Consider the following 10,287-nt stretch of genomic DNA (forward strand, 5'->3'; position numbering starts at 1 on the left):
TCTCTATAAATCATTTTCACATGAAAAAATTATCTCATGCGGTCAAGTATGAGAATAATTTTATATCGATTACTTTCCACTGAGACCAATTAGTATAGAAATATTCTTCACACTTGACTGCATGAGATAATTTTTCATGTGAAAATGATTTCTAAAAAACAATTTCACGTGAACCAAATGTGCCTTTAAAAATTTTAGATTTACTTTAAAATTACCATACAAGTATTTTTAAACAAAAAAATTGATTTAGTTTCAAAATAATTAACTCCGTCTACCCAAAAAATGGGAAGTTTCCATTGATCTTGGAACATTATTCTTTCTAAGAATGGAATGCATGTGATTTTCTTTTTCCTTTTTTAAAGTTGGTCGCTAAGTTGAGAGCCTTGCATCTTCAAATTAGGGTTCTCAAAACAATCGTATGCAGAGTTTTAACCAAGAGAGTGAATGAACAACATATGCTCAAAAAATCATTGGCTACAAACTAAAGCACATCCCTTAAAACTTAAAGGGTGAGGTTGTATAAGGCTGAGGCCCTAAACAATCAAAGTAAGGCGGACTTTCAAATAGTGCCAAAATATTTTGTTTCAGTATCAAAAATCTTTTGGATGACTTGAAAATTTAATTTCATCTCTAATTATAAAATTTAAATATTTAAAATTAATGTAGATAGAGCAGATCTAAGAACACTTGAAAATATTGAAAATTGACAGTCTAAATAATATATTACATGATGTACTATTTTCAATACTTGAAATCTATTTTTTCTCATATCCATACATCTTGTGGTCGAGATGATCGAGTTGAGGGTTTTTCAATAACGAAACTTCTTCTTCAAAGTGAGCTTTTTAAGGTGCGCTTTAATTTTTAATTGTTTAGGGCCTCGCCCTTACCTAAACTTTTTCCAAACTTAAAAAGCGAAATATAACATGGATGTATTCAGTACACATCCATGCAAAACATTGCCATTTACGCAAAATGTCACGTATTCTCCCCACAGTAGGGCAGATCAAGGGTCATCTATCATCTATTGTAGGCAATACCCCACAAAGAGTGTCCCCAAAGTCATGTGGTGAAAAGGTCAGATTTTTAATCATTTGAGGCATGGGTTCAATGTTGTATGTCCCTTAATGGGCAAGGGACACTTGAATCTAAGTTGTACCATTTGAGAGGCTGGTCCACTGGGTCAGCAAATAAACTAGAAGAAGCAAACCAAATATTTCTCTTGTCCCCTTGGCCCATGCATAGTATAGGTATACACATATGGATTGGATCATTCACCTACATATCCATGTCAGATTAGAGCTTTATGGGTGGGAATTTAAAAGGGAAATAAAAAAACATTAGACAAGCTTAAAGAGAGAGAAAAAATACAGGGTTATCGGGGAAAACTAAGCGTGGACTCATACCATCTCGAAACCATTTCAGTCCAAACCAATTTCCATATGAATCAGCACTCACACTGTGATATGGTTTGATAACCTAACAAAACATTAGACAAGTTTAATGCTGTTATGGATTGATAACTTACATTCCTGCATCACTAATTGTTTGATTTTTATTGAACTTTTTTTTTCTGTCACACACAACATTATATATTTACATGTGATGGTACGGACAACCTAAGCATCCTCTATGAAAAACACTCACCACTTTTTTTTGGTGCATATAATAAACTCCCAAATTCAAACTTTTTTATGCAATACTCTCAAGATGAGAAATTGATCCATGTATGAAATGAAATTCTCTTCTTTTGTATAAGTAGTACTTGAGAACGAAATGCATCTCTCTCTTCTCACACACATTTCTCTAAGGCATGAGTTGGAATACAACTTTGAAAGAGAAAAGTTGGAAGGAGCTATAACACAATAAGTTTAGAAATTGGGGGTCTATACGATATTTTTCCTTTTGTATTTAGGGTTAAAAAATAAAGCACCACATCAGGAGACTATGGATACTCGAAAACTAGGACAATTGAGGATATTTGTCACATATATTTTACACGTGGGTGGCATCATATGTAAAAATATTATTCTTCTCTTTTTCGTGTTTCATTTTTCATCAGCTATAATACTGGCTCTAGTACCCCTTCTTACGTTGTTAGCATGTTGTATCACTGTAGATGGAATGGGAAAGTAAAGGGGGGTTTGGCAACAAGAAATTTGGTCACCAGATGCCAAAATATCTGAAAAGTTGCAGCATTTTTTAGTTTGGTATATGGGAATAGGGCTGGCAAAGGGTCAGGCGGCCCGTCCTGGCTTAGTTGGCCCAACCCTTAAAAAGTAGTGATGGGTCACAAGTTGTGGTATGAGGGCTGGGTTAGAACCAATGTTAGCCTAGTTTGGTCGGGCCCAGCTGTCTTCTGTTTTTTTTTTTTTGGCCTGTCCCAACACTAAGAGGGCCAGGCCTAGGATTGGCCCATCCCAAGCCTGGTATGTTTCCCACCTTATAAGGAATTCCAAAATTCTCAATGTGGACTTCCACCCTCATGGAGGAGTGAATTGCCATGAAAATTGGAGTACAAATTTCTCCTTTTTTGACTTCTTTTGTCAATTAAAAAACATGGCACAAAACTTCAAGCTTCTTTTTTTTTTTTGAAATAAAATAAAAATTAATTTTGAGGGTCTATCTGCCTCATTAGGGCACATATGTAAAACTAGGAAATATTACATACTCGAGAGGATTACTAAATGGTCCATATTTTTCTGAATTTTACACATAGGTCACACTTTTTATTTTTTATTTTAGTTTTGCTCCCAATTTGATGTTGGCAATGCTGATCCGCTTCCTCTTTTTTTCTTTTAATTTTTTTTGTTTTTTGTTTTTGTGACCTCTGGGGTGGTACAATAATACCCTATAAATTGTACTGCCCTATATGTGGGGTGGTGAACTACCCCATATATAGAGCAGTTTTGTGTCATGTCTAAATGGTCCATATTTTTCTCAATTTTACATATAGGTCACACTTTTTTTTTGCTTTTTAGTTTTGCCCCCAAGTTGATATTGCCAACACTGAACCGCTCCTTTTTTTTTTCTTTTAATTTTTTCTTTTTTGTGACCTCTGGGGTGGTAAGATACTTTATAATTTGAACTGCCCTATATGTGGGGGTGGTGAACTACCCCATATATATAGCGCAGTTTTGCGTCATGTATAAATATGACCTATATATAAAACAATTTGATGCTACTAACATCGAACCAGCCTTTCTATGAATCTGGTCCGAGTGTGTGGCATTCTTGTTTGTTGGCATTGACCTGCCCGACCATATTACAGTAGAACCAACTAGAAGTTTAACGACATATGAAGCTGAATTGATGTTGTTCATGCAAGGTTTTTGAAGGTGGTTAAAGAAGTAAATCAAAACGTCATTGTGGAATGAGATTCAATGAACATTATCAAGCGTTGCAAGGGAGAAATGAAAGTCACCCAGTACTCGAGACTCAATACCAGGTGGTTAAAGATCTATGTTGTGGAATCGAGGTGTTCCTTCATCATATGCAAGGGAAATGAACCCAGAAGCAAATATTTTGGCTAAACAAGGTGCGTTGGTACAAAAATGCATGATTGTTTAAGGAGTTAGAGGAATAAGGTTTATGGGTTACTCTGTAGGTTTTGTTTTTGATGTTTTGTATTTTCTTTTTCCTATTTGATTCTGTCCAATGTCCATAAATTGTATTTAGGATGTCCTTTGTGTGTTTTTTTTTTTTTTTTGGGTAATTTAGTAGGGACAAGGAGGCCCTGGTCGTTTTGTAAATAGTTAGTAGTTTTTTAATGCGTTTGGTGAGAATGAAAGCCTAACTTTAGCTGGGCCTCAGTGGGTGCTGCCACTACAACCTTAATTCTATTCTCGCTTTGTAAGTTGTAATATGACTACTAATTCTAGTTATTTTATGTTCATCTAATAAAACAAGGGTGTGGTATGTAGAAACTTGCAACCTTAGACAATCAAATTAAGGCACACCTCCAAAATTTATCATAAATATAAATTAGGTGTAAAAAATTCGTAAGATGGCTTGAGAATTTATTTTCACCTTTAGTTATAAAGTTTTAAACTCTAAAAATGGTTCAAATCAATCATATATATAAACACATGAAAACATTGAGAATGGACGATCCAAATAATGTGTTGCAAGATACACTATTTATACGACTCGAAATCTTTTTTTTTTTCATACTCCCTTTGTTTTTATGAAATTAATATAACACCCAATTTATCTTTTCTCATAAAGGCTCTCCAAAATTACTTCTTCCCTAACTTATGTCCTTCACTTTTTCAAACATTCTTCAAACTTCTATTTATTCATTGATTTGAAATCATTGAGTTTCAGTTTAAGTAGTACTGTATTAATAATCTTGATTTAATAAAAGAAGTTCCATGTATCAAAAGAAAAACATATTTCTCTAAACATCAGTGAACGTATTCTACATAAAGATATTCTAAGAAAATTGTATAATATAGTAATATAATTAATACAGAGGAAAATTCACCTGATGAGAAATCTTATTTTCTCTAAACCAAGAGCCTTACTGCAAACAAGAGTAGTAAGTGATTCAATCAACAGTTAAATATGATTGGTTTTAGCTTTTTTTAATTTCTTGTCATTTCATTGTGGTACAGTACATAACAATTTGAAACGACCATTATAATCATACGTTTTATTAGATATTTGTAACTCCAATCTTTTTTATTTTTTATTTTATTTTCCATAATAACAATCATATAGCCTTGGTTGTTCATATTGTTATTTGTTAATACAATTGCATTGTTTAGTATCATTATTGTTTCCTTAATATTTTTTTAACCGAAAGTTAACCCGGCGTGGATATATTTTTTGCCTTTTTGCACCTTTAGAGTTAGCCTTCATTGCACCTTTAGAGTTAGCCTTCTTTTTTTTTTGGATATATTTTTGAAAATAACGAATGGCCTAGATTCCCCCAAGGCGCATACTGAGGGGCGATGCACACTGAATCATGCACATACAAAGCAAAGGAGAATGTATGGGGGCACAAATGAAAATGTGTAAGCCAAAAGAGTAAGGGAAAATCATTGAAAGCCCCTTGACTCTACTATATGGACATCTCCCCTACAACTGGTCCAAAACACTACAAAAATAATTAATATTATTTTCTTTCACACTTCCCTAATAAAAGAATTTATAAATTTATAACCAAAATACCCTCCTCTCCCCCTTTTACCCATTTTTTTTATAGTGCGGCTCTATGAAATCAATGGGTCGAATGGGTCCCGTACGTTATTAGTGTCAGACCATACTCATTTTTTGATCCGGCACAAAAATAAAATGGGTGACGTACATATGGGTCAAAATGGAGATATATTTGTTCATGTGGGCATTTGAGCCATCAAAGAAAAGCAAGAAACATTTATGGCAACGACTTTCATGCTAGGCTAGCCGTTGCTCAATGCAAGAAAACATATGTGCGTTGGGGAGTCATTACATGTGTGCAAAAAAACATATGTGCTTTAATACCCAAAAAAAATGTATGCGAGGAGGTGAAGGATATCTGTAACATTAGTTAGTCTGATGGGGAGTTTTTACAAAATCATTACCAATGTCATTGCCAATATGTTACGCCAAGTTATTCACTTAGTGATCAAAGGTCATCGGTCATCATTCTTGAAATACATGTAGATTATGGATAGTATTTTGGTAGCCCAATAACGCATCCATTCTAGAATTACGAAGAATAGACCTGGGTTAATCTGTAAATTAAATTTTATCAGGCATACGATAAAGTTAATTGGAAGGTTTTACATTGCGTAATGAGAAGGATGGGCTTTAGATCAAGATGGAGACTATGGATTCAAGGGAGTTCAATTTCCACTCAATTTTTGCTCTTAATTAATGGGAAAGTTGTTGGATTCTTTAAAGCTTCTAGAGGTTTGAGACAAGGTAACCATTTATCACCTTTCGTATATACTTTGGTGGTTGAAAGCGTTAGTGCCATATTGAGTGGAGTGGTTTCAAAAGGTATTATATCTAGTATAAATGTTGGAAATAATTGATTGATAGTTTCACATCTTCAGTATGCAGTAATTCCATCATATTTTGTGTGATCCATGTAAAAGGGAGGTTACAAGTATGTGGATTTTTCTTAAATGTGCAGAATTGGTAACAGGATTAAAGGTTAACCTTAGTATGACCAAATTGATTGGAGTAGGTTATTCATAAAATACAGTGGAAATGTTAGCTACTTTATTAGGTTGCAGCGTGGAAAGTTTACCTAGCAAGTTTATGGGGATTTCTCTTGTGAATTCAAATCCTCCAAGGTCTATATGAAAGTTAGATTTATGAAAAGCTACGACTCTCTCTGGGAGGAAGGCATACTCTTATCAAACCAACTTTGTTAAATTTATCAATTTATTATATGTATTTACTCAGGATGCCGAGATAGATTGTTAAGCGTATGGAAAGTTTAATGAGAAATTTCCTTTGGGGTAGTGATGAAAAGAATAAGAAATTGCATTTGGTAAGTTGAGAGAAAGTATATGCACTGATGAGATAATGAGGTTTGGGAATTAGAAGGTTGAAAAATATGAATTCTGACTTGCTTATCAAATGGTGGTGGAAAATTCACCGGCAACATAATTCTTTTTGGGTAGAGGTTCTCAAAGAAAAGTATGGGATGTATGTTTTTTATGGCTTAATCACAAATCCGATAAATAAGTCATATTTGTCTCTTGCTTGGAGGGGTATTGACTATGATAGACCTATATATCTGAGACATTTTCGGAAAGTGATTGGGAATGAGGAAAATACTTTATTATGGTTTAATAAATGAATGGGTGACTTCCCCACTAAGATATTTGTTCCCGGAGGTGTTTGCCAAAGTTATTAACCCATTAGCTTCTGTTAAAGAGGCTAATGCGGGGTTTTCTACTAATATTGTTTGATCTTTACCTTGCAGGTATAGAAAAGTTTATGATAGATTTATTGATGAATATCAATCGCTTATGGAAATGCTTCAAAGTGTTTATATCTCACCAAAAAAAGAAGATGTAATCATTTGGGATCTTAATCACTCCGGAGCCTTTTCAGTTAAGTCAGCCTATGACTTCCTTCTTTGTGATCGGAGTAGACTGTTAAATGCTGGACTTTTTAAGATAAAAAAGCTCCATGTGCCTTTAAAAATATAACTATTTATTATGGATTGTGTGTCAAGATAAACTAGCTACTATTGATAACTTGAGGAAAAAGGGTTTCATTTTAACTAATGTCTGTATTTTTTGCAAAGTTGATAATATGACGGCCCAATATCTTTTTCTTAATTGTCCATGTGTAATGACTCTATGGGATTGGGTTTGCTAGTGTGTAAACCTTTCGATATATATTATTGAAAATATAAGTCAACTTCTTCACCAATGGTTTACCTCTTGTATCTCAAAGATGGGCATAATATTGTGGATATCAATATGGGTGGGTATTCTTTGGGGTGGGCACAATATTTTGGCATTGGCAGCAAATTGGTTTTCTATACATAAAGATGTTAAATTCATCCAAAAAAAGACAGATCATTGCTAATCTTAGAGCAGTGGCCAGTTTATCTTTTCATAGATCAAGTCGAATGGGTGGTGTTTGGACACCACCCCCCGCAAATGTATACAATTTGATTTTTAATGGAAGCTTTTTTGGAAACCCATGTGTAACGGGTTTTGGTGGATCGATAAGAGATTATATGGGGCATATTATTTGTTCGTATTCTGGCCCTGATGGTGTCACTACAATTAACGAAGCTGAAGCTGAAGCTAAAGCTAAAGCTAAAGGTTTTTTGGAAGGCATTACACTTTTGTCAAGAATTGAGGGAAAGAAAATCATAAAAGGGGATTCAACAAACATTATAATTTTTCATGAGATATGAGATATTCTCAAAACTATAAATGCTGAAATCCGCCATGGTTACAAGGAGTCTAATGCCAAGCTGATTGTCTTGCAAAAGAAAGAGTACACTAATCTTATTGATGATTACTTCCTTCTAATGACTTTGTATGTATTTTGTAACTGATTTTCTTTTTATAAGAATCATTCGATAATGTTAAAAAAAAAAAAAAAAGAAAACATACGTGCGTTAGCACAACAACTTTTGTGCTTTCTCGAGCTGTCAAAATAAAGATATTTTGGTCAAATTTTTAACTCGGGAGTGTTGGGATTTCATTCAGTGGTATAAAAAAAATGTGGGGCAACTGTGCCTATAAAGTTGAAACGGGGGAGATTTTAGTATTTTTTTCATTTTAAAATTGGGTGTAGTTGGTATAAGGTTGCAACCAATTGTTTAAAAAACGGATCGGTGATCAGGATCGGGTTTCCAAAAAATCGATCTGAATTGGTAAATCGGCGATTCGGATCGGGAATCGGGTGAATCGGTCATAATAAAGCTTAAAAAAAATTGGAAAAAATTATTAAAATTCATTATAAATATTATTTTTTAGGAATTCAATAAGAAATGAGGGTACTCCATTAAGAATTTTCATGTTTTTGAATGAATATGCGAATATTGATATGTTATTTCCCTACATGAACCGTCATTTAGCATTTAATTTACATCACACAAAGGATAAACATATAATTATCATAGAATAAGTATATCAACATACATGGACTACAATAAAGCATAAAATTAGTAACATATGATCTAAAAATAAAATGATAGACGACGTTATTGTTCTTCTTGGTCACGCTGGTGCCATTGATTGAATTCGTTTAACAATTCATTGATTCGATCTAAAAACGAATTATCAATATTAGCAGGCGTCTAACGATTCCCAAATCCCTGAGTGTTAGTGTTTTGTTGTGTTCCCAATCTAAAATCCCCGAAGATTGTCCATCCTTCATGCTCACCTGCACTGTCGTGCTCATCCCTACACTGTTGCTGTTGGGACTCGATATGTGAATAATATGGCTGGGATAGGGTAGGCTCAGAATCATCATCTCTCTCATTTTCTCTTTGAATAATATGGATTAAAAAAAAAAAACAAAATTTCAAAAAAATCGATCATGGATTAAAAAAAAAAAATCACAAATTTTCAAAAAATTCTATCATGGATTACAAAAAAAAATTCAATCATGGATTAAAAAAAAAAATCACAAATTTTCAAAAAATTCTATCATGGATTACAAAAAAAAATTCGATCATGGATTAAAAAAAAAAAATCACAAATTTTCAAAAAATTCAATCATGGATTACAAAAAATTCGATCATGGATTACATAAAATTCGATCATGGATTACATAAATTCAATCATGGATTACAAAAAAAAACAAAAAATTAAATCGTGGATTAAAAAAACAGAAAAAAACAATTCGATCATGGATTACAAAAAATTCAATCATGGATTACAAAAAACTCTATCATGGGTTACAAAAAAAGTAAAAAACAAAAAATTCGATCATAGATTACAAAAAAAAAAACAAACATTTCGATCATGGATTACAAAAAAAAACAAACATTTCGATCATGTATTACAAAACATTCGATCATGGATTACAAAAAATTCTATCATGGGTTACAAAAAAAAAAAAAAACAAAAAATTCGATCATGGATTACAAGAAAAGAAAACAAACATTTGGATCATGGATTACAAAAAATTCAATCATGGATTACAAAAAATTCTATCATGGGTTACAAAAAAAAAAAAAAACAAAAAATTCGATCTTGGATTACAAAAAAAAAAAAAAACAATTCAATCATGGATTACAAAAAAATCGATCAAGTATTACAAAAAAATCTATCATGGATTACCACAAAAAAAAAAAAAAAAAAAAAAAAAAAAAAAAAAAAAAAAAAAAACCCTACGGGACTCGCCGATTCACTGTACGGGGCTCGCCGATTCCATACAGTGAATCGGTGAGTCACTGTACAGAATCGTCTGGTTCTCTCTAGAACCGAACGATTCTCGTTTTTTTTGCCGATTCGATCCGTCCATGGCGATTCTCGAGTCGAACAGGGCGAATCCGGTTCGACTCGGCGTTTTTTTGAACACTGGTTGCAACCATAAACAAGCCAATTAGGATGCACCTCAAAATTTAACCATATATGTAATTTTGGTATAAAAAATTATTATGATTATTTAAAAATTTATTTTTATTTTTAATTATAAAATTTGAAACGTTAAAAATAATTAAAATCAAATAGATCTATAAACTTATGAAAATCTTGAAAATAAACGGTGTAGATAATGTGTTTGCAAGATTTTAGAGATCATTTTTTTTTTTCATATTCATACATTTAGAATTAAAAAATTTGTTAACATTAAAATAATATTTTCCGATGG

The sequence above is a fragment of the Amborella trichopoda genome, chromosome 7 (assembly GCF_054954075.1).
Source record: "Amborella trichopoda isolate Santa Cruz 75 chromosome 7, AtrichopodaSantaCruz75HAP2 v2.0, whole genome shotgun sequence".
In the NCBI taxonomy this organism is placed as follows: domain Eukaryota; kingdom Viridiplantae; phylum Streptophyta; class Magnoliopsida; order Amborellales; family Amborellaceae; genus Amborella; species Amborella trichopoda.